General features: G+C 40.6%; 1 protein-coding gene across 2 annotated transcripts in view; it reads left to right on the top strand.

The window, feature by feature from the left end:
- The first annotated feature begins 3,276 nt into the window (after positions 1-3,276).
- LOC117478824 (E3 ubiquitin-protein ligase TRIM39-like) overlaps positions 3,277-19,022 on the top strand; it is a 32,638-nt gene continuing 16,892 nt past the window's right edge. The window contains exons 1-2 of one of the 2 annotated variants that reach the window (XM_034125734.1): positions 3,277-3,299; positions 16,348-16,487. The gene's annotated coding sequence lies outside the window, so the exon portion shown is untranslated. Of the gene's footprint in view, positions 3,300-7,835; positions 7,859-16,347; positions 16,488-19,022 lie in introns of those variants that run through there. The other variant, XM_034125733.1, reaches the window with a different exon arrangement.

Genomic DNA, 19,022 nt, shown 5'->3' with positions numbered 1-19,022 from the left:
AGATTATTAAAGCAGCAACAATCACATTTAATGAGAAAAGAGCAAACAGATGTTACAATGCTGTCAAATAATAAACAAACTAACATTTCTGATTAAATCAGTTTCACAAGAACAGAGGTTTCTTCAGACTGAAAACAAGTTGCTTCTTTTCCTCATTGTATTCATGTGTATTTCCTCACTGACATGACGCGTCTCAGAATAAAAAGTAGGAATAGTAGAGTCTGTTGAAACTTGGCTTGGTCGTGATTGGTCTAAAATACAGAGAGTTGTCAAACACCATCAGAATGCTACAGCTAATTCAGAATGCTGCAGCCAGACTGCTCTTCAACCTCCTCCTGTTCTCCCACTACTCCTCTCCTCCACTCCTCCACTGGCTGACAGTGAGGTGGGAAGTAGTTAAGTACAAATACTTCGTTTCTGTACTTAACTTCATTTTTCTGGTATCAGTACTTTACTCCACTACTTATTTTTCTGACAACTTTTTACTTTGACTTCTTACATTTTGAACACAAATACCTGTACTTTCTACTTCTAACATTTTGAACACAAATACCTGTACTTTCTACTTCTAACATGTTGAACACAAATACCTGTACTTTCTACTTCTTACATTTTGAACACAAATACCTGTACTTTCTACTTCTAACATGTTGAACCCAAATACCTGTACTTTCTACTTCTTACATGTTGAACCCAAATACCTGTACTTTCTACTTCTTACATGTTGAACACAAATACCTGTACTTTCTACTTCTTACATGTTGAACACAAATACCTGTACTTTCTACTTCTTACATGTTGAACCCAAATACCTGTACTTTCTACTTCTTACATGTTGAACACAAATACCTGTACTTTCTACTTCTTACATGTTGAACACAAATACCTGTACTTTCTACTTCTTACATGTTGAACACAAATACCTGTACTTTCTACTTCTTACATGTTGAACTCAAATACCTGTACTTTCTACTTCTTACATTTCCCAAACAGGCTGGTTCCTTTAGTTTGAATGTGTGTTTGGTGGCGTGATCATTATTATTTAGAGTCATTGCGTGCCTATTGATTTGAACACGATCCGTGTATCCATCATTTCCTGGTCTTCTCTAAAGAAGAGGGACCAATGAAAACGTTGTCATGTTGCCGTTGTTCAGCATGGAAACATTCATTAGCTAACAATGACATTATTGTTCTATTAATATAAAGGGAGGTCAGGTACTCTTTAAAACAGCTGCTAGTTATGGGTACTTTTTACTGAAGTACATTTCAAAGCCCTCTTTACTTTTACTTGAGTAAAGAAGTTTAGTCAGTACTTCTACTTTTACCAGAGTATTTTCTAACACGAGTATCTGTACTTCTACTTGAGTAAAGGATGTGTTTACTTTTGCCATCTCTGCTGCCAGTTAATGCAATAATCCAATTCAAGACACTGGTGCTGGCCTTGGTTAAACTCCAGCTCGTGCACTTCACTCGGCATCAGCCAATCAGATTGCTGCTCCCACTGTGAGTGGGACCCAGGTAACCCCCAAAAACACACTATCCTGGCTCCGAAATCAGAATCAGAATCAGTTTTATTACCAGGTAGGTTGATACGTACGAGGAATTTGACTTGGTGTCGTGGTGCATACATAAAAATAAAAAATAAAAAAACACAACTATTTTATGAAAAATATAATAACATTAAAAATAACACAAAAATATAGTAAAATAAAAAAACAGTATTTACATTGAAATAGAATGGAATAAAATATGTGCAGTAATAATAAAAGACCAGATATTGTGTACATTGTGTGCATTAATGTGATGCAGAGAGTCTGCGTTGTGGCTGAGGGAAAGTGTCAGTGGGAATGAATGGTGGAACGAGCTCCTCATTGACATCAGGAAAGCAGAAACTCTGCATTTCTTCCCTCACAAACTGAAAACTGTTTCCATTGTATCTTGGCAATTCAATTCTTGCATAAAAAAAAGCACTTAAAAAAGTTATTTTAGGCCTGGGGTGTCAAACTCAATTTCTTAACCCGATAATAAACCTGATTCTGAGTCTGATTGACAATGTCATCATCCTAACATTTAGATAACAGGATTGTTTTCTTTACATCTAAAGTAAATGACATTCAATTATAAATCAATAAGAGATGAAAATAAAGCAATGTTTCAGAAACTTAACATAATATGCGAGGGTCTTTATCTTGTTGTCTCATAAACAATGGGATCTTTAGAAAACTAATGAAACAAAAACGCCTTCACTGGAAAATGGAAAAACAAACAAACTGATCTCTTTCATGATTAAAAGAACAATAAGTAAAATAAGCAAACACTTAACTAATGTAAAAAGGTGTAGCGCTGCGGCTAAAATCTCATTAAAGAACTATTTAATCAAATAAGTGTTAAATATCTTCATTTACCTCTGTTGTTCCTGCTGTGCTGAGCTGCTTCTCACGAAGGAAAAGAGAAGTGGATCAGATAACACACTGTAACGTAAGGACACACACACACACACACACACACACACACACACACACACACACACACACACACACACACACACACACACACACACACACACACACACACACACACACACACACACACACACACACACCTGTGGTGGGGGTCGCTAATACATTACCAACAACCATTATTTTAATCACAACTAATGCATGTGTCAATGTAATGAGTATTATTTAACGTTAACGAGGTAAATAGGCTAAAAGAAAAACATGTTTTCCAAAAGAACTACGCATCGTATTCTCTCTTGAATGGCAATATGCCTGCACTTCACCTCCAAGGTGCGCAATACATTATTGCCTGTGAGCGTCCTGCGCGAGCCGAGATGATGAGTTATGTGGTGTGCGTAGTTGAACCTTTTCATATTTAAGTTTAGTAGCAAGTAGAGGGCTGCTGCTGCTGTGTGTGCTTGCACGCGTGCGCGCACACGCGTTAGTTTTAATGACCCCCATACAACTCAAATTATAACTCGAACCTTGCCTGTAACCTTAACCCTAACCCTTTGTCTATGCCTATCTATTGACTTCCCTTTTTATCCTCCTGAAGAAGCCTCAGCGGCGAAACGTCGAGGAAACACCCTCCTCTCCCTCTACTCTTTTAAATACCTTTTGGTTCTTTTAAAACATACTTTTATCCATTTATAAAACAATTGTATTTGTTTTATATCTTTTCATTTATTTTATGATCGTTTTTAACGGCTCTCGTCTGCTCACAGGGACTATTTTTAACAACTACATGCAGCAAACAAACGGCAAAGGAACAAGAGATTAAAGGAACAACTGCTTCAAACGGTGAGTAACGGACACAATAAAGAGTGTGCACACTGAAGACGCCGCAATACCCCACCAGGAAGCCGGGCTCCTCCAGACTGTATGTTGGCATGGCAAGGACTTGTGTGTGTAGGCGTTTTGAAAACCATCATTATAATCTTTAATCACTGTTTCCTATACTTTTCCCCTTTAACCCTTTGTGTCCCCCAGGTGGAATGCATACTATAGTATATGAGTACTTTATTTGGGGTATTTTAAGTATATTTTTCGTACTAGTTTTACTTGAGTACAATAGAGTGGCGAAGTCCCTCCCACTTACTTCCGGGGTATGGGACCTTATTCCGGAAAAGTTATGCATTGAAGTCAATGGGGAGAGAAAACTTATCTTTCGATCCCGTTTGAATTGTGCCATGAATTACACATATGATGTTTGTCAATCTTAAAAAATCATTTCCATGTCAAAAAAGTCACAGTTTGTCGTAAAACTGTTGAAATATAAGACTATGAAAAATACGTAACTAGAAAGACTACAAATCCCAGAGTCGCGTAAGTGATGTCACAATTGTTTACCTCCACCATTCAGATACCTAAGATCAGCGCAATATAGATATAATCTATCTATATGGCGCTGGCTAAGATAAGATAACTTTAACAAGATGCCTGTGTGCTTAGTACCAGGTTGTTATTATACCAGCAATGGGTCTTGCTCGTTCTTTTGCTTCCCGTCTGATGAAACGACCAGGAGTGGCTTGATCAAGTTAGCTACCTAGCTAGTAGCTAGCACGTTAGTTAGCATTACAGCCTTGTCATTTTTATTAGCCTTAACATGAAGTAACATTAAGTAACCCAAAATGTTAAACAGTAAGAGTAGTAGTCATATTTCGTGAACCCTTTGAATAGTACTGTCACCGGTGTGATCATTCTATAATACACCATTTAATTCCGGGGGAGAAATGCTAACGCTAACGTTAGCATCGGCGATCTTTTCTACTTCATGCTATCTGCACAAATGGTTGACATTAAACATTAAAACGACCAGGCAGTTCAGAGAGAATCAAAGGAAGGCAGGCTTTGCATGACATTCTTCAGGACGTGTTTCATTGTGGTGATAGTCAATCGTTTGTTGACAAGACAGTAGTGACGGCCATCTTGGTGACGTGTGTGGTTGACCAGAGATGTAGTTCATTGAGCCTTTCACACAAACAAATGTGTTACTTCACAGTTTTACGACACATTTTAATTTTTTTGACTTGCAAAATTATCTTTTAAATTGACAAACATCAAATGTGTAATTCGTGGCACAATTCAAACGGGATCGAAAGATAATCTTTCTCTCTCCATTGACTTCAATGCATAACTTTTCCGAAATAAGGTCCCATGGGGCTCAACCGGAAGGGGAGGGACTTCGCCACTCTATAGGAATGCAGGATTTCTTCAACCTCTGTATTTATATTTTAAAAAATGGCCTTTAGTTGAACACTTTCTTTAACTCTGCTGCCACCTGCTGGTATAAGTAGTTCGTGCACCTTACACACAGACAGACACGTGACCAGAAGTCTGCTTTTCATGAGCAACAAAATACCCTTCAAAAATAAAGGCACCAACGTCCTTCTGTGAGATTTATTATGAATTAGAACAATTCTTTATTGCTTTTTATGAAGCACTCTTGAAAAGAGAAAGGAAAAACAGATTCACTTTTAGCTTTGTGTTATGATTACTTAAAGATGATTACTTAATTTCATATTCTGTTCTTGTAAATATCATATTCTATATTACATGTATATAAACTTTTTGCACTACTTTTTATTTTGTATTTTTGTATTTTATTATATATGTTGCATTGTTGGAGCTCAGGTCAGAAGAATTTCATTGACATTTCTACACTGTAGCTGCTGAGCATATGATGATAAAACCTTTGAATCCAACACTTTTTTCAGTGGAAAATCTTAAATTGTAGGATAGTTTGGCCATAATAATGCTTTATGATTACATTTCTAGTGAGAAGTGTATATTTTACTTTCAGAATATACCTCCAGTGGATGTGTAGGATCTACAGTATGATAGATATATTACTTTACACCCGGAAGTATGTATTGTCATTCTTATTGTCGATAAATTGAGGGATATACTCTATATTTTATTAACACCAGTATGTACTTTATACATCCACCTCGAGTGTCTCTGCACCGGAAATAATTTAATTTTAAAGTTCAACCGCATATTATATAAACTATATCAGCGCCACACCTGCGTAACACATAGTGCCTCTTATCTGAACCATTTTTTAACCTGTTAAGCCCTGAGCCTGTTTTTCAGATTTCAGGCTCGAAAATGCCACTAACACAAAGACTATATCTTCACTTCTAAAAGGGGTAAATTAATAATCTTTTTTCTCAAAGCAAGGTTACATCTGTGAGTTGGATGTAGAAGTGTCAGAATCAATATAGATGTTTTTATTTTAAAATAAATTCATATGGAACATAGTAAAAACATGTAAATTCTATCTCCGCCTAAAAAAAACATTACTTAGTGAAAACCACCCTTGAATGATGGGTTAGTAGACCAAAAGCTTTAGGAATCCAAACTATAACATATAATAAGTACCCTGTATCAAGATTGATGCAAAACAAGTGAAATTTGACCTTTTGAGAGGTTTAGAAAAATAAAGTCCAGGCGGACTCACCTCTGGGTAATTAGGGAACCATCAGTTCCATTTTACCTTTTTCACTGTAAAAATCATTTTATTACTTTGAATTATCACTATAGGTATTCATTCCATCCAAATACAACTGTTGTAAAAAAAAAAAAAACATACAAAATGAAGTTTGACTCCAATTGGAGCAGATTTATTTAAAACTTTACAATGTTACAACTTAGCATGCCATTCCTCGCAACAATTCTTTTTGGAAGTGAAGCACAGAGGGACCTCACACTTCCTGCAGTACACAGCTGTCTTCACCTTCTTTTTGCCAGCATCATGGCAGTTCCTGCAGTTCTTCCTGATACGGACATCTTTCCCATAAAACTTGGGCCCGCATGTGAGTGGTGGGGGGGGGGGGTGGAGGTGTTCCATATTCCAACATTTCTGCAGCAAGCTGCTCCCTGAAAGTCTTCTGTGTGTGGCTTTGTCCTGCTGGGGTCACTCGTCATCTTGTGCAGCTCCTTGTGGAGAATGAAGCTGTTCACCACGGCAATGTCCACAAAATGGTAAAAAAAAAGTCAGTGGCTCTGGTGTTTGGTCATTCTCCTCTCTGTTGTGCCACCCGAGTTCTTCTTCTGTGGTTCTGGAAGAGGAAGAACCTCGTCCACGCTTCCTGCGTTTTACACATTTATCTGATGCTTTTCCTTTTCCCAGCTGAGGAGCGGGAGCCCCACCTCGGCCACGCTTCCTTTGGTTTACAGATGCATCTGACGCTGCAGAAAGCTGGTAGAAACCAGACGATGGTAGCTTTGGAAGTGAGTGCTTTTTGGATGCAGGCTGAGTGGCAAATACTGGTGCAGATCTCTTTATAGAAGTTGAGGAATGTGAGGGTGAGGCAGGTGTGGGCTGGGTGAAAGTAGGCAATGGTGAAGCCATTTCATCCTCATCTCCATCACTATCAAAACAAATGTGGAAAAACAAAAAGATTAGATTAATTCCTGTAATTCCTGTTTCCTTGGCAGTAAACATGCCATTTTGAGTGTGTGAATGCAATACATTTAGTGACTATAGATGAACACTGGCCTATACTTTTAGTAAATGTAACAGACAAGAAACACTATTTTTGTAAATAATCCCTCTTCCTGCCAAACATGCCATTTTGAGCGTACATTACATTACATTACATTAACAGACGCTTTTATTTACTATATGAATAATCGTACACCAAATAAATAAGTAATAGATAAAAACAGAGAGATTACATACCTTTCCCGTGGTGGAATTTCATCATCAGAATCACAACGGTCTGGGTTCCGTTCTGGCTGCAGGAGATCCTCGTCGTCTGACTCAGAATCAACGGGTAACATATCTGCATCGCTGTGTCAACATTAGTCACCATTTCCATTGCCTGTAAAGTAGTAAGCATCTCTTTCTTGCAAGCCATTATTTGACAAAAGTCAAAGTATAGAAAAAGTCCTAAACGCCAATCTTGTAATCTGCTCCGTTATCTGCTGTCCGCTCTGTGCGCTCTGGGTCCTGCTGCAATTCCTGTTGTTTACGTACTAAACACGGCGTAGAGTCTGCTGCGTAATGGGTGTGCCGCTGGCATTCACAATTTATACTTTACGCAGGACCATAGCTATGGAACCCATTGGTCGATTTGAGTGATTTACACCTTTTTCTTAACCATTAGATCCAATAGAATCCGATGGGCAGTTCCAAAATCCACGTAAACAGTACCACTGCGGACGTAATAGAGAAGCAAACGAAGCATATCTGGAAGTACAAGCCTTGACTGCAAAACTTTATACCCAGTTTATTGCCATAAATATGATGATGGATTATCAGTAAACAGTTCTACGTGACACAGACACATTGGATTAACCTTGAGCGGCGTTTTTATTCCGTTGAACACAACTTTGATCACAAATCAAAAAAGGTAAGATGTAATTATTGTAATATTTTTGAAACCGGATGTTGTTTACTTTCTCTTTTCTGGCTCCGCAAAATTCGGGGTCGTACAGTGATGACACTACATGTATGGAATATGTGGAGTCTCAGCTTTAATCGGATATCTTGTTTGTGCAGTTACGATAAGTAATAAGGGCATTTTGAGAGTGAGTGCTGTGCAAAACTCCGTTAGCATTTTTTCGCAAAATGCTAATTCAAAGGCTTGGGGCCGTTCTCATTTCATCAAATTCCCCTCCTCGGGTCCTTCTCAGGTCGATTAAATGGAATCCTTGCGTCCCTCACTTGCGTCGTTTCCCTGCGTTTAGTCCCTCCCACCAGGGAAGCATGGAGAGACGCAAGGAAACCACGAGAAGCAGGGAAATGAGTTTTAAGAGCAATGGGACGTCCTTTCCTTCGGAGCGTCACGTGAAGCGACGTCCGTTTGTGATGACGCCGCACAGCTGTTCGTCTGACAGCAGCTCTGTCCCCGTTATTTTCACAAACACCCCCTCCTCTGTTAGTACTGTACACATTTACTGACACAAGCATGTGTATCATCTGTTGTAGACCCAAATACATTAAATAAAATAAGAACTCATTCTCAAAAAAAGATAAACGCCATTCTTAAAATGTATAAACGAACAATAGTTGGATTAATATTGATTAGAGTGCACAATAGAAATAAAATAATTCAGAGGAGAAAAAGAGATATGTTATCTATCAAAACCCAGTTAGATTAACATTCATTGCATGGATTGCACACTTTGTTTGTGTGGATATGTAGCAAATTAACATGTTAAATAGCACTTCATGACTGACTGAATGGAAATGACAATAAATGAAAATGTAAAACGAAAAAGCGATCATGAAAATGTTTCCAATAAATGAATAAAATAATTTTTGACCACTTTGTTGTTCAGATATATCACATATTTGTAACTGAATTATGCATTAATTTAAACAAAACACAGTATAAACTGAGGAGTGAGTCCCGTGAGTTTCATGTGTTTTCTTCACTCCGCTGAGAAACTCTGCTCTCATGTCAAGAAGCATCAGATCAGTGCATGCGCTGCATCGTCCAATCAGTGAGCGATACACAGTAAGGGGGCGGGGAGAGTATCTGAGGATTTCACCGGAGGATGGTCTGGTGGTTCCTCGGTTATCGCTCCTCCATTATCGCTCCTCGCTCCTCGATCCTCGGTCCGCCGGCAGAAATAAGAGCCATGGGACGCTACTCAAGATGGCGCAGACAAATCAACTTCCGGTGATACCGAGGACCGAGGAAATGAAAATAGTCGACCTGAGAAGGACCCCTCGACTCCTATCCTCGAGACTTAGTCCCGCCCACAGGAGATGCGAGCAGAGGAGCCGAGGAGGGGAGCCGAGGAGAGAGGAGGGGAAGCAGCAGGCGGTTAGAGAAATGAGAACTCCTCTCCTCTGAGCGGTCATTTTAAAGAGACGTCCGTTAATGATGACAGGAGGCACAGCAGCCCTCTGTCTGATGGACAGATGTGTTCAGGACGACTTATATATTTACTTTTAATTCATTCACAGTACGGTATAATGAGACAACAGGCTACATATGCAGACATATACACACACATTTATATATATTTATTAGGGCTGTCAGTCGATTAAAATATTTAATCGCGATTAATCGCATGATTGTCCGTAGTTAATCGCGATTAATCGCAAATTACATTTGCACACATTTTTTATCTGTTCTAAATGTACCTTAGAGGGATATTTTTCAAGTGTTTAATACACTTATCAACATATGAGTGGACAAATATGCTTTATATGTTTGTTTATTATCATTTGAACAATGACAAATATTCTCATGAATATTAAACACAACAACCTCTGAACATTACAAATATTCGCCTCAATTCAACCTGGAACCTCTCTCATACAATAATACAATACAAAGTGTGTGTGTGTGTGTGTGTGTGTGTGTGTGTGTGTGTGTGTGTGTGTGTGTGTGTGTGTGTGTGTGTGTGTGTGTGTGTGTGTGTGTGTGTGTGTGTGTGTGTGTGTGTGTGTGTGTGTGTGTGTGTGTGTGTGTGTGTGTGTGTGTGTGTGTGTGTGTGTGTGTGTGTGTGTGTGTGTACTGTGATGGATCGTTGGAGCTATGTGCAGCTCAAGGCATATATGCTCGAATGGGAGCTGCCTGGACGCTGCAATCAGGTTGCGCGCACTATCCGTGCTGAGTGTGCTGACTTTTTGTACAATGTCCCTCTGTCTGGCTACCTGCATAAAGTCAAGTGCTCGGCGCAGTTGTCGGCGAAATGTCGCTCCTTTGTTTTCATTGACACAGCTCCTTATATCCGTTAGCGCAGCTAGCTAGCACCAGATGCTAACAACAACAACAACACGTAAGGTGTGCCTCGCTCACGAGTCGCTCCACACATACACACACCCTCCCGGTCCTCCCGATGGCCAGTCCGGGCCTGCCGGTGAGCGTAGAAGTGTGGTCTGCCACAAGCGGGCGGCAGGAGCGGGGCTGTCAGCATCAGCTTGTAGATGCTTTTTTAAACTTGATGCGCTCTGAAACTACGGGGCGGCCGAGGACAAAAAATACACATGCGTTAATCGCGTTAAAATAATTAGTGGCGTTAATTCTTGTTTGCGTTAACGCGTTATTAACGTTCAGAATCAAACAAGTATGAGAGCACTCCCATAATAACGTAACACTATCAGAGACTGGATATATCCCCCCCCCCCCCTGGTCGCTAGAATGAGGAAAATAAATTACGCGTCAAAAGTTGTATCTACAAGTATTAAAAGTAAGCAGAGGGCACCAAACCAACTGAGACCTGTCTCTCCGCTGCATCTACGCACACACTGCACCACACACACCTACACCACACACACACACCTACAGCTCCTGAAGCATATAATCAGGATACAGCAGTTGTGTATTTTATTATGTGAAGCACTAAATGGTTTTAGAAAAATATCGAGTCTTTGTTTGTAGATATCTACTAAACTAAAGCAAATCAAGAGAGTAGGCCTGTTATACTGAGTGATATATATTATACACACTGCTCTGCTTTCTGCACGGACCTCACAGCTGTTCTCTCTGTAAACATCGCGTTGCGTGCAGAGCTGTCATTGGCTGAGATAAGTCCGGCCGTGCGTCACGACTCTCTGAAACATCTCTGCTGCCGGAAATACACCCACGGAGGAGCCGTGGAGGACTCATCAGTGTATCCTCGGTTATAGCTCCTCCAGAGAGCCTCCTCGACGCTCGATCCTCGGTCCTCGAAGTGCATTTAGAGAAATGAGATGTCCTTCAACATGGCGCGCTAAAATTAATTTCCGGGTCACTACCGGGAGGAGTCGAGGAGGGGGATTTGATGAAATGAGAACGGCCCCTGGTATTACTCTTGTGTTTCTTTTAGCTAAAAATGGTTCATATCTTCAGTTAGCTGAGATTCTTACCGTTAATCTGGTGCTACACATTAATAGTTTCATAAATGTTAAGAAGCCCTGAGACATTGTCTCAACAAAAAAAAAGTGGGAGGGGTCCAATGAGGGGATCGCTGTGCTTAAGAGGTTAAGCGATTTGTAATCTATTCTTGTCGACTTGCAGCCTAAATACAAAGATAAATCCACTCTCCTACCACTGCTTACCTCTAATGAGCCTTGGTAGAACTAGTGTCCGAGTCATGGGGTCCAGAACTGACTGAAGACATGTGGAACAGAGGACAGGCATGGTTCCATGTACAGGGAACTTTTTGAACCTTTCTGCAGCGATAAATAAAGAAAACAAAGAAGACATTATTAATAATAGTAATGATGGTAACAACAATAATATTAGTATAACTATTTATATAGCACTTACACAATTGCAAAGTGATTCTCACAACAAAAATAAAGAACAAAACAATATCAACAATAAAAAAACAAATGATTATAGGAATGTTAAGAGACAAAGAAATGATAAACATTCTGAGAGGCCGACTACAAAAGCTAGACTCAATGGCTCTTGATGACATCAATGAGCAGTCCCAATAGATGCTGTGGTATAAAAAGAAATAGATCCAGATTTCTTCTATTTTGTGTTGGATGATTTGTTTTATTGATTGCTGATGGATGTATATATATAGGGTTTATTCAACAGCAGTAAAGCATTAAGTTGCTAAATTAACGTACACTGAACTGTAAAACAAGTTGGAGTTGGCCCAATAGCCGTAGCGCCACTGTCCTGATGTCAGGACAGTGTTCAAATCTGGATCAGTTTTTATCAGATCCGTTGCAGCCCCTTTTTTAGAGATTTGGGTATGGAGGAAAATAGAGAGGGTTGTGTTTTCTGACACTTGGTGAGTTCCCTGGAACACCGGGGACACATATTCATGTATAAAAGACGTACAAAAGTGCATTTTGCATGATAGGTCCCCTTTAAGTAAAAATCATATTAAAAAAGTTAAAAACAATAACTTGCTTTTGGCATTGAAATAGATTAGAATCTCACCTTTTTCCTGGATGTCAGGAAGGCCAGGAAGTCGTTCCCTTCAAGTCCGCAACCAGTCATAGGGGTTCAAATGCAAAGCCTGAACGATGACAAGAGCGAGATTTACATTTTACAATTATATTTTTAATTCATACCAGAGCAGTGTGTACATAGGCCGTGTACGACATGCAAAGAACAGGTCAAATCCCCTGACAGACTCACACACTTTGGTGATGTCCTCATCTGATAATGTTTCATTTTTTAGCAGCAAAGTAACATTACTCAAAGTATATGTATGTTTTGCATCTCCTCAACAATGGCCTGTATCATTGAGCAGAAAAAGTCACAGAAACGTTCAACTGATCTTCACTACTCGACCGTTAGTGCCAGTTAAAACATACCGCTTTGTTTCAACCACTGCCGTCTCGCCGTTCCCCCGTGTCCCGCCCTCTCTGTCTGTCTGTGTCTATTTCAGTTTCGCTAGCAAGACTGCTGGTAGACCAGCATAACCAGCTTCACCAGCATAGACCAGCTAAAACCAGCATAGACCAGCATGACATCCATGCTGGGCTATGCTGGTTTAGCTGACCAGGCTGGTCTTGAACCAGCAAGAACAGCCTGGCCAGCTTGTCCAGCATGGTAAACCAACTAAACCAGCCTAACACCAGCCTAACACCAGCTAACACCAGCTAACACCAGCTAAAACCAGCTAACACCAGCTAAAACCAGCTAAAACCAGCTAAAACCAGCTAAAACCAGCTAAAACCAGCTAAAACCAGCAACCATCTTAAGCTGGTCTATGTTGGTTTTTTCAGCAGGGGGGATACACCTGGATAAATAAAGGTTTGAAATGAAATGAAATTAATTATATATTTTCATATTTGTTGCATAGATGCATTTTAACGAAAGTTTTTTATGGGCTCAGAACAGTCTCATAATACACACATGCACACAGAAGGATTCACACTTGTATTTCATGATCCGCAAAAGGATTCACACTTGTATTTCCGGATCCACACTTGTGTTTTTCAATGCACACACAAATGTGTTCCGTTTCATATACATGTAAATAAAATCCAAATAAGAAAAAAGTTTTACATATGTATTTTTGATCCTCACATATTTGTTTTCCGTTTAAAACCGCTGCACCTGCAAACACAAACCGCTTTCTGTGCATGGATCGCTCTGCATTCGTGTGTGGGTTTTTTGAGACTCCCCTGACGGTGACCCGATTCGTACTTGTAATTTTTTCTATCTATAGCCAATCAGATGTCTCCTCAATTCTAAGCCAATCACATGAGCGCGCCCCCACAAGGGTAGATTTCTTGCGTTCATGACGTAGCGCTTCATGTACGCATTTTGCGCTGTCCGGAGCTGACAGGTCCATGGAGCCTGCCTGCAGGCGCTAATCTCAGGACACCTCCACTCTCAGTACAGTGCCACTTTCCGATCAGGAAATGCACGCAAATACAAGCCTTTATATTATTAAGGTACAGTGCCACTTTCCGAACCATTAATGAATGCTTGTATACACAAAAACGGCAGGCAAAACTGTTTTAAATGTGTGTTTCCTGTATGGTGATCAGCTGCTTTATTTATGTCTGTATGAAGTTGTTGTGAGTGTGGAGGGAGCAGCTACAGGTTAGCTTAGCCTAATCGATCAGTGCACTACGAAGCCAGTGCTAGACAGTGAACTGTCAACGGGGGGAGCCCCGCCGGTCATTATCGGCCGATATTCACTCTTAATAGTTTGATCGGTGCTCTCTATAAAGGCCGATCAGGAGAGCTCGATCTGATCGATATGGACATAAACGCGAGTGAAGTTTTAGCGAGCTGCATGAGAAACTGACGGGCTGTCAGGAGAGAGGGAGGGAGAGAGGAAAAGAGATGATCCTTACTCCCGTGTTATTATCCGGTCATAGTCCGGTAATTACCTAACGGAAACGCTGCTACACAATTCTTATTATTATTATTATTGAAACATGACCGGTAAGTTTCAAATTTGTCCGGTAAAATTAAATTCTGTCCGCGGAAACCCTGCTCCGGACTACGCAAAATGCGTATATGAAGTGACATGAACGCAAGAAATCTACCCTCGTGGGGGCGCGCTCATGTGATTGGCTTAGAATTGAGGAGACATCTGATTGGCTATAGATAGAAAAAATTACAAGTACGAATCGGGTGACCGTCAGGGGAGTCTCAAAAAACCCACACACGAATGCAGAGCGATCCATGCACAGAAAGCGGTTTGTGTTTGCAGGTTCAGGGGATTTAAACGGAAAACAAATATGTGAGGATCAAAAATACATATGTAAAACTTTTTTCTGTATTTGGATTTTATTTACATGTATATGAAACGGAACACATTTGTGTGTGCATTGAAAAACACAAGTGTGGATCCGGAAATACAAGTGTGAATCCTTTTGTGGATCATGAAATACAAGTGTGAATCCTTCTGTGTGCATGTGTGTATTATGAGACTGTTCTGAGCCCATAGTTTTTATACTTGTTTTAATTATCATTTGTGAGCATTTTACGACTTTATTAAATAAGTGTTGGTAGAGAGATGACAGGAAACTTAAGAGAGGTGAAACACACATCTGTAAACAGGTTGTTTAACAGCTGCTGCGTAATAAATAATAATACAGTGTATTTATATAGCACTTAAGATACAAGAGATTAAGCTCAAAGTGCTCACAAAAACACACTTAACCCTTGTATGGTGTTCGGGTCTGTGGGACCCATTTTCATTATTTATCTAAAGAAAAATGATATCCTTAATAATTTTTTCGAACTCGCACTCAATGGCCTTGGCTCATTTTCTGTGAAGAACATATATCAGAACACATTTTCAATTACCACCCACTGTACACCCCCCCTACACATTTACATTACATACAGGGTGTTCGGGTAAATAAAGCTCCTCCAGTTTGGGTCCTTATCACAACTGATCAAGATGGCCAAAAGATTCTCTGCTCAGAGGGCCTTGCAAATGATTTTGAAAGAGAGAGAACCATTTGATGATGATGTAGAGCAGGGGCGTCAAACTCAAATACACAGTGGGCCAACATAAAAAAAATGGGTACTAGTCGAGGGCCGGACTCGTTCAATGTAAAAGTCATAGAATAGCAATTTTTTTTTATATCAGTTAGGCTATATATTGACATTTTGAGCGTATCGGAATATTGGGGGGGATGTGTGTCCCCCAATGTATATGGTAAATTCGGCCCTGGTACATTCATTGGCTACGACTTGACGCGTAAATAAAGTAGATGATCTCTGTGAGAGTAATAATGATACTGTAAGTACCTGACTTCTGCAGACCAAAAACAAAAGACATGTATTAATATTTGTACATTTATGAACATTGATCTGATATGTGCATTTATTGAAACCTCATGCACTTTACTGTGACCTTTCTAGTTGGATGCAAACTGCATTTCATTGTACTCTGTGCAATGACAATAAAGTTTGATCTAATCTAATCTAATAGCTGGAGAGGTGCCAGTTCGCCTCATATGCACCAAACCCAACTACCCCCATCTGACACCTCTCCATTAGTGCATGTGTATAGTTCCTGTTTGTGCACGCATGTATTTCTGCCAATAATTAAAGTAAATAATAGTTAATAACTAAACATAATTTGTTGCACGTATAATGTCTATAGCATAACGATAGCTAATTCTCTAAATGAATGGTTGTCTTTACGTGACTGATTATGTGTTAGTATGAATAACATAATTATGAAATCTGCCATTGTGATGAAGTCCAGGATCATTTGTTGTTGAATGTTTTAAACTGATGCCATATACTTGACAGATATTTGAGTTTGGTTTGTGAAACCTTCACACTATGGGAGCCTACTTCACATCTTTAACAACATCTTAGTTAGTAATTTAACTCACACACTATAACCTTTATTCCAGCAATAAATCAGCACTTTGGAGACACTCCCTGAGTTACATGAGAGGAGACAGCGTTCAGCAGAGGAGGCGTGACAGAGCTCACTTGACTCACTGCAGAGAGAGAGACGGACTGAAAAACAGACGATCAGATTCACCTTCAGACCAAACTAACAACTTCCTCTGAGTTCAGCTACAGGAGAGAAAAGTGGAAACTACAACACTGCTGCTTCAACCTGCGGACCCTCCACCCCCTGAAGGTGAGTCTGACTCCAAACAATACTCAAATGGCGCTTTTCCACTGCAGGACCTAGCACGGCTTAGCAGGGTTTAGTTTGGCCTTGGTAGGCCATGCTCACTTTAAAGGTCCCATTTCTTAGCCATTTCTACTGATCATAATTCCATTGTTGAGGTCTACTAGAACAGATTTACATTGTTCAATGTTCCAAACTCACATTGGTTTCTCATACAGAATCTCTGTATAGTATGTGTATTCACTCACTGTCCTAAACGGCTTGTTGGAGCTCCTGCTCCCCCTCCCTATGAGCCCAGTGAGCTCTGATTGGTCAGCTCGCCCACTCAGTTCTGTTGAGTCCACCACCGTTACAGCGGAACATCAGTGATTATGTGTTACAATGGCGTTAGCAGCCAGGAAATTACACCAGTAATGACAAACAGATGAGAATGCTGCGTGGGGTCTGGGTGCCGTGTTGGCGGGACGTTGCGGGGCTCGCTGCTCCGCCCTTTGAGGCTCAAGGAGCGGACAGTGTGAGCTGGATTACTGGTCTCGTTTCCTGGTTGATGCGTGGGGTCTGCGAGACACCGCGGAACTCAGCCTGAGCACACACATACACTCAGAGCCTGGCTGTTCGCCACATAGTTTGCCAAACACTCACAGCCTGAGAAAAGATAAGGCAGTCAGTGTATGTGCCGGCAAAACTCCGCGCAGTAGCGCGGCTGAGAAAAGACAAGGCTGAGTGAGTGTTTCTCCGCGATCCCAACTCGTCTATTACCAACGTTCAGGTAGCTCTATGCTCGACGCTAAAGGTCCCCCCACTGCGTTTGATAGTGTTGCAAGGGATCCTGGTGTGTGAGGAGCTCCACGGATTGGTCCATTTGGATATGGTGACGTCACTGTACCCAGAAAGAAAAAAATGGAAAAAGAAAGTGTTAGAGTTTACTCGCGACAGGGTGTACTTTGAGGGTTTGTGACTTTGCAGACCGTTTACATGCAGAAAAAGCTACATAACACACAAGGGGACGGGTAATAACCAGAAAAGCATGACATGGGACCTTTAAGCTGCGTTTCCATTACAGTTAGTAACTGGGGTAGTTAGCGACGCAGTGTAGGCGGGGCGATCGGCTGTTCGGCGGGCGGAGCGACGCTGCGTAAAACTGCCGTGACGTTATCTTCAATGCGACACAACTCACAAAACACCATAACAATGGAGGATATGGAAGCGATCGTTTACTTGGTTCTTGGTATGTGGCTTTTTATCACAGCAAGGAGGTATAGTGTTGTCCTTTTGTATGTGTATCTTGCTTTATTATAGACAACTCAGGAGACAGCGAGTATGGTTAACTGTGCTTTATTCGCGCTCTGTGCTACATCATATAACATACTCATATAACATTCCGGGTATTCACAACTCCGGACCAAAGAGTATGTCACAACATTACAGGAGGCAAACTTTGTTTCGGAAAAGGCTGCGTATAGCAAGACGAAATACAGAAGAAACTAACAGGAGAGTTTGGGCAATCATACAACATGTGTTTGTCAAATGATTGAAAAAAAAATGTTATCAGAATTGACTATTTAGTAAATATTTGAATTTCAAGCACCTGTAGGTACTGCCCCATAATAAGAACATTTGAGAAAATAACAGATCATGAAAAGAAAATCTTTTTTTGTTTGTTTAGATCTACTGTTAAAGGTGGGGTAGGTAAGTTTGAGAAACCGGCTCGAGATACACTTTTTGTTATATTCCATGGAATGCTCTTAACATCCCGATAGCAATGAATATCTTAAGTGCTTTGACAAAAAATCCATAAAAAAATATCACAGATGACAAAAAAATCCCGCTGTATTTTTTCATCCACAACGAGATGGAGTAACGTCTGTACCTCGTCAAACGACCACGGCGTGTTTTTTTTTGTTGCTGCCATTTCTTTATGGATTTGTTTAACGGTAGCTTGTCTGTTTTTAAAATGGTGCTTATGCAACGCTTGGGGACTGTCTCGCGCAACGATTTTGACGATTCTCTCTGACCAATCAGCAGTCGGGAGCGTTTACGTCACTAGTTTAGCATATTCAGCTCGGTTGTTCGCTCGGTAGGAACCTCGATTTTCGAGGACCAGAAAAAAAGTTAAAAAGTACCCGTGAGCCAGAACTACCCCTAGTGGAAAAGCAAAAAAAAGCGGGCCGGGCCAAACTAAACCGTGCTAAGCCGTGCTAGGTCCTGGAGTGGAAAAGCGCCAAAAGTGAATTTCAGTGAAGTCATTAGAGGAGGGGGAGGGGAGCCATGACTGACTGTATACTCCTGTCTGCTGTGTTTTCAGCTTCACTCAGAGACAACATGGCTTCCAGGTTAGAGGAAGATCTCTGCTGTCCGGTCTGTCAGGAAGTCTTTAGAGATCCTGTCATCCTGTCCTGCTGCCACAGCGTCTGTAAAGCCTGTCTGCAGAACTGGTGGGATGGGAAAGAAGTAAAGGAGTGTCCAGTTTGTAGGAGAAAATCTTCAAAGGACTTCATTCTTAACTTTGCTTTAAAGAACCTGTGTGAGACCTTCTTACTG

The sequence above is a fragment of the Trematomus bernacchii genome, unplaced genomic scaffold (assembly GCF_902827165.1).
Source record: "Trematomus bernacchii unplaced genomic scaffold, fTreBer1.1, whole genome shotgun sequence".
Classification (NCBI taxonomy): Eukaryota; Metazoa; Chordata; class Actinopteri; order Perciformes; family Nototheniidae; genus Trematomus; species Trematomus bernacchii.
The sequence above is the reverse complement of the archived record's forward strand: the minus strand, read 5'-3'. Positions and strand labels throughout refer to the sequence as shown.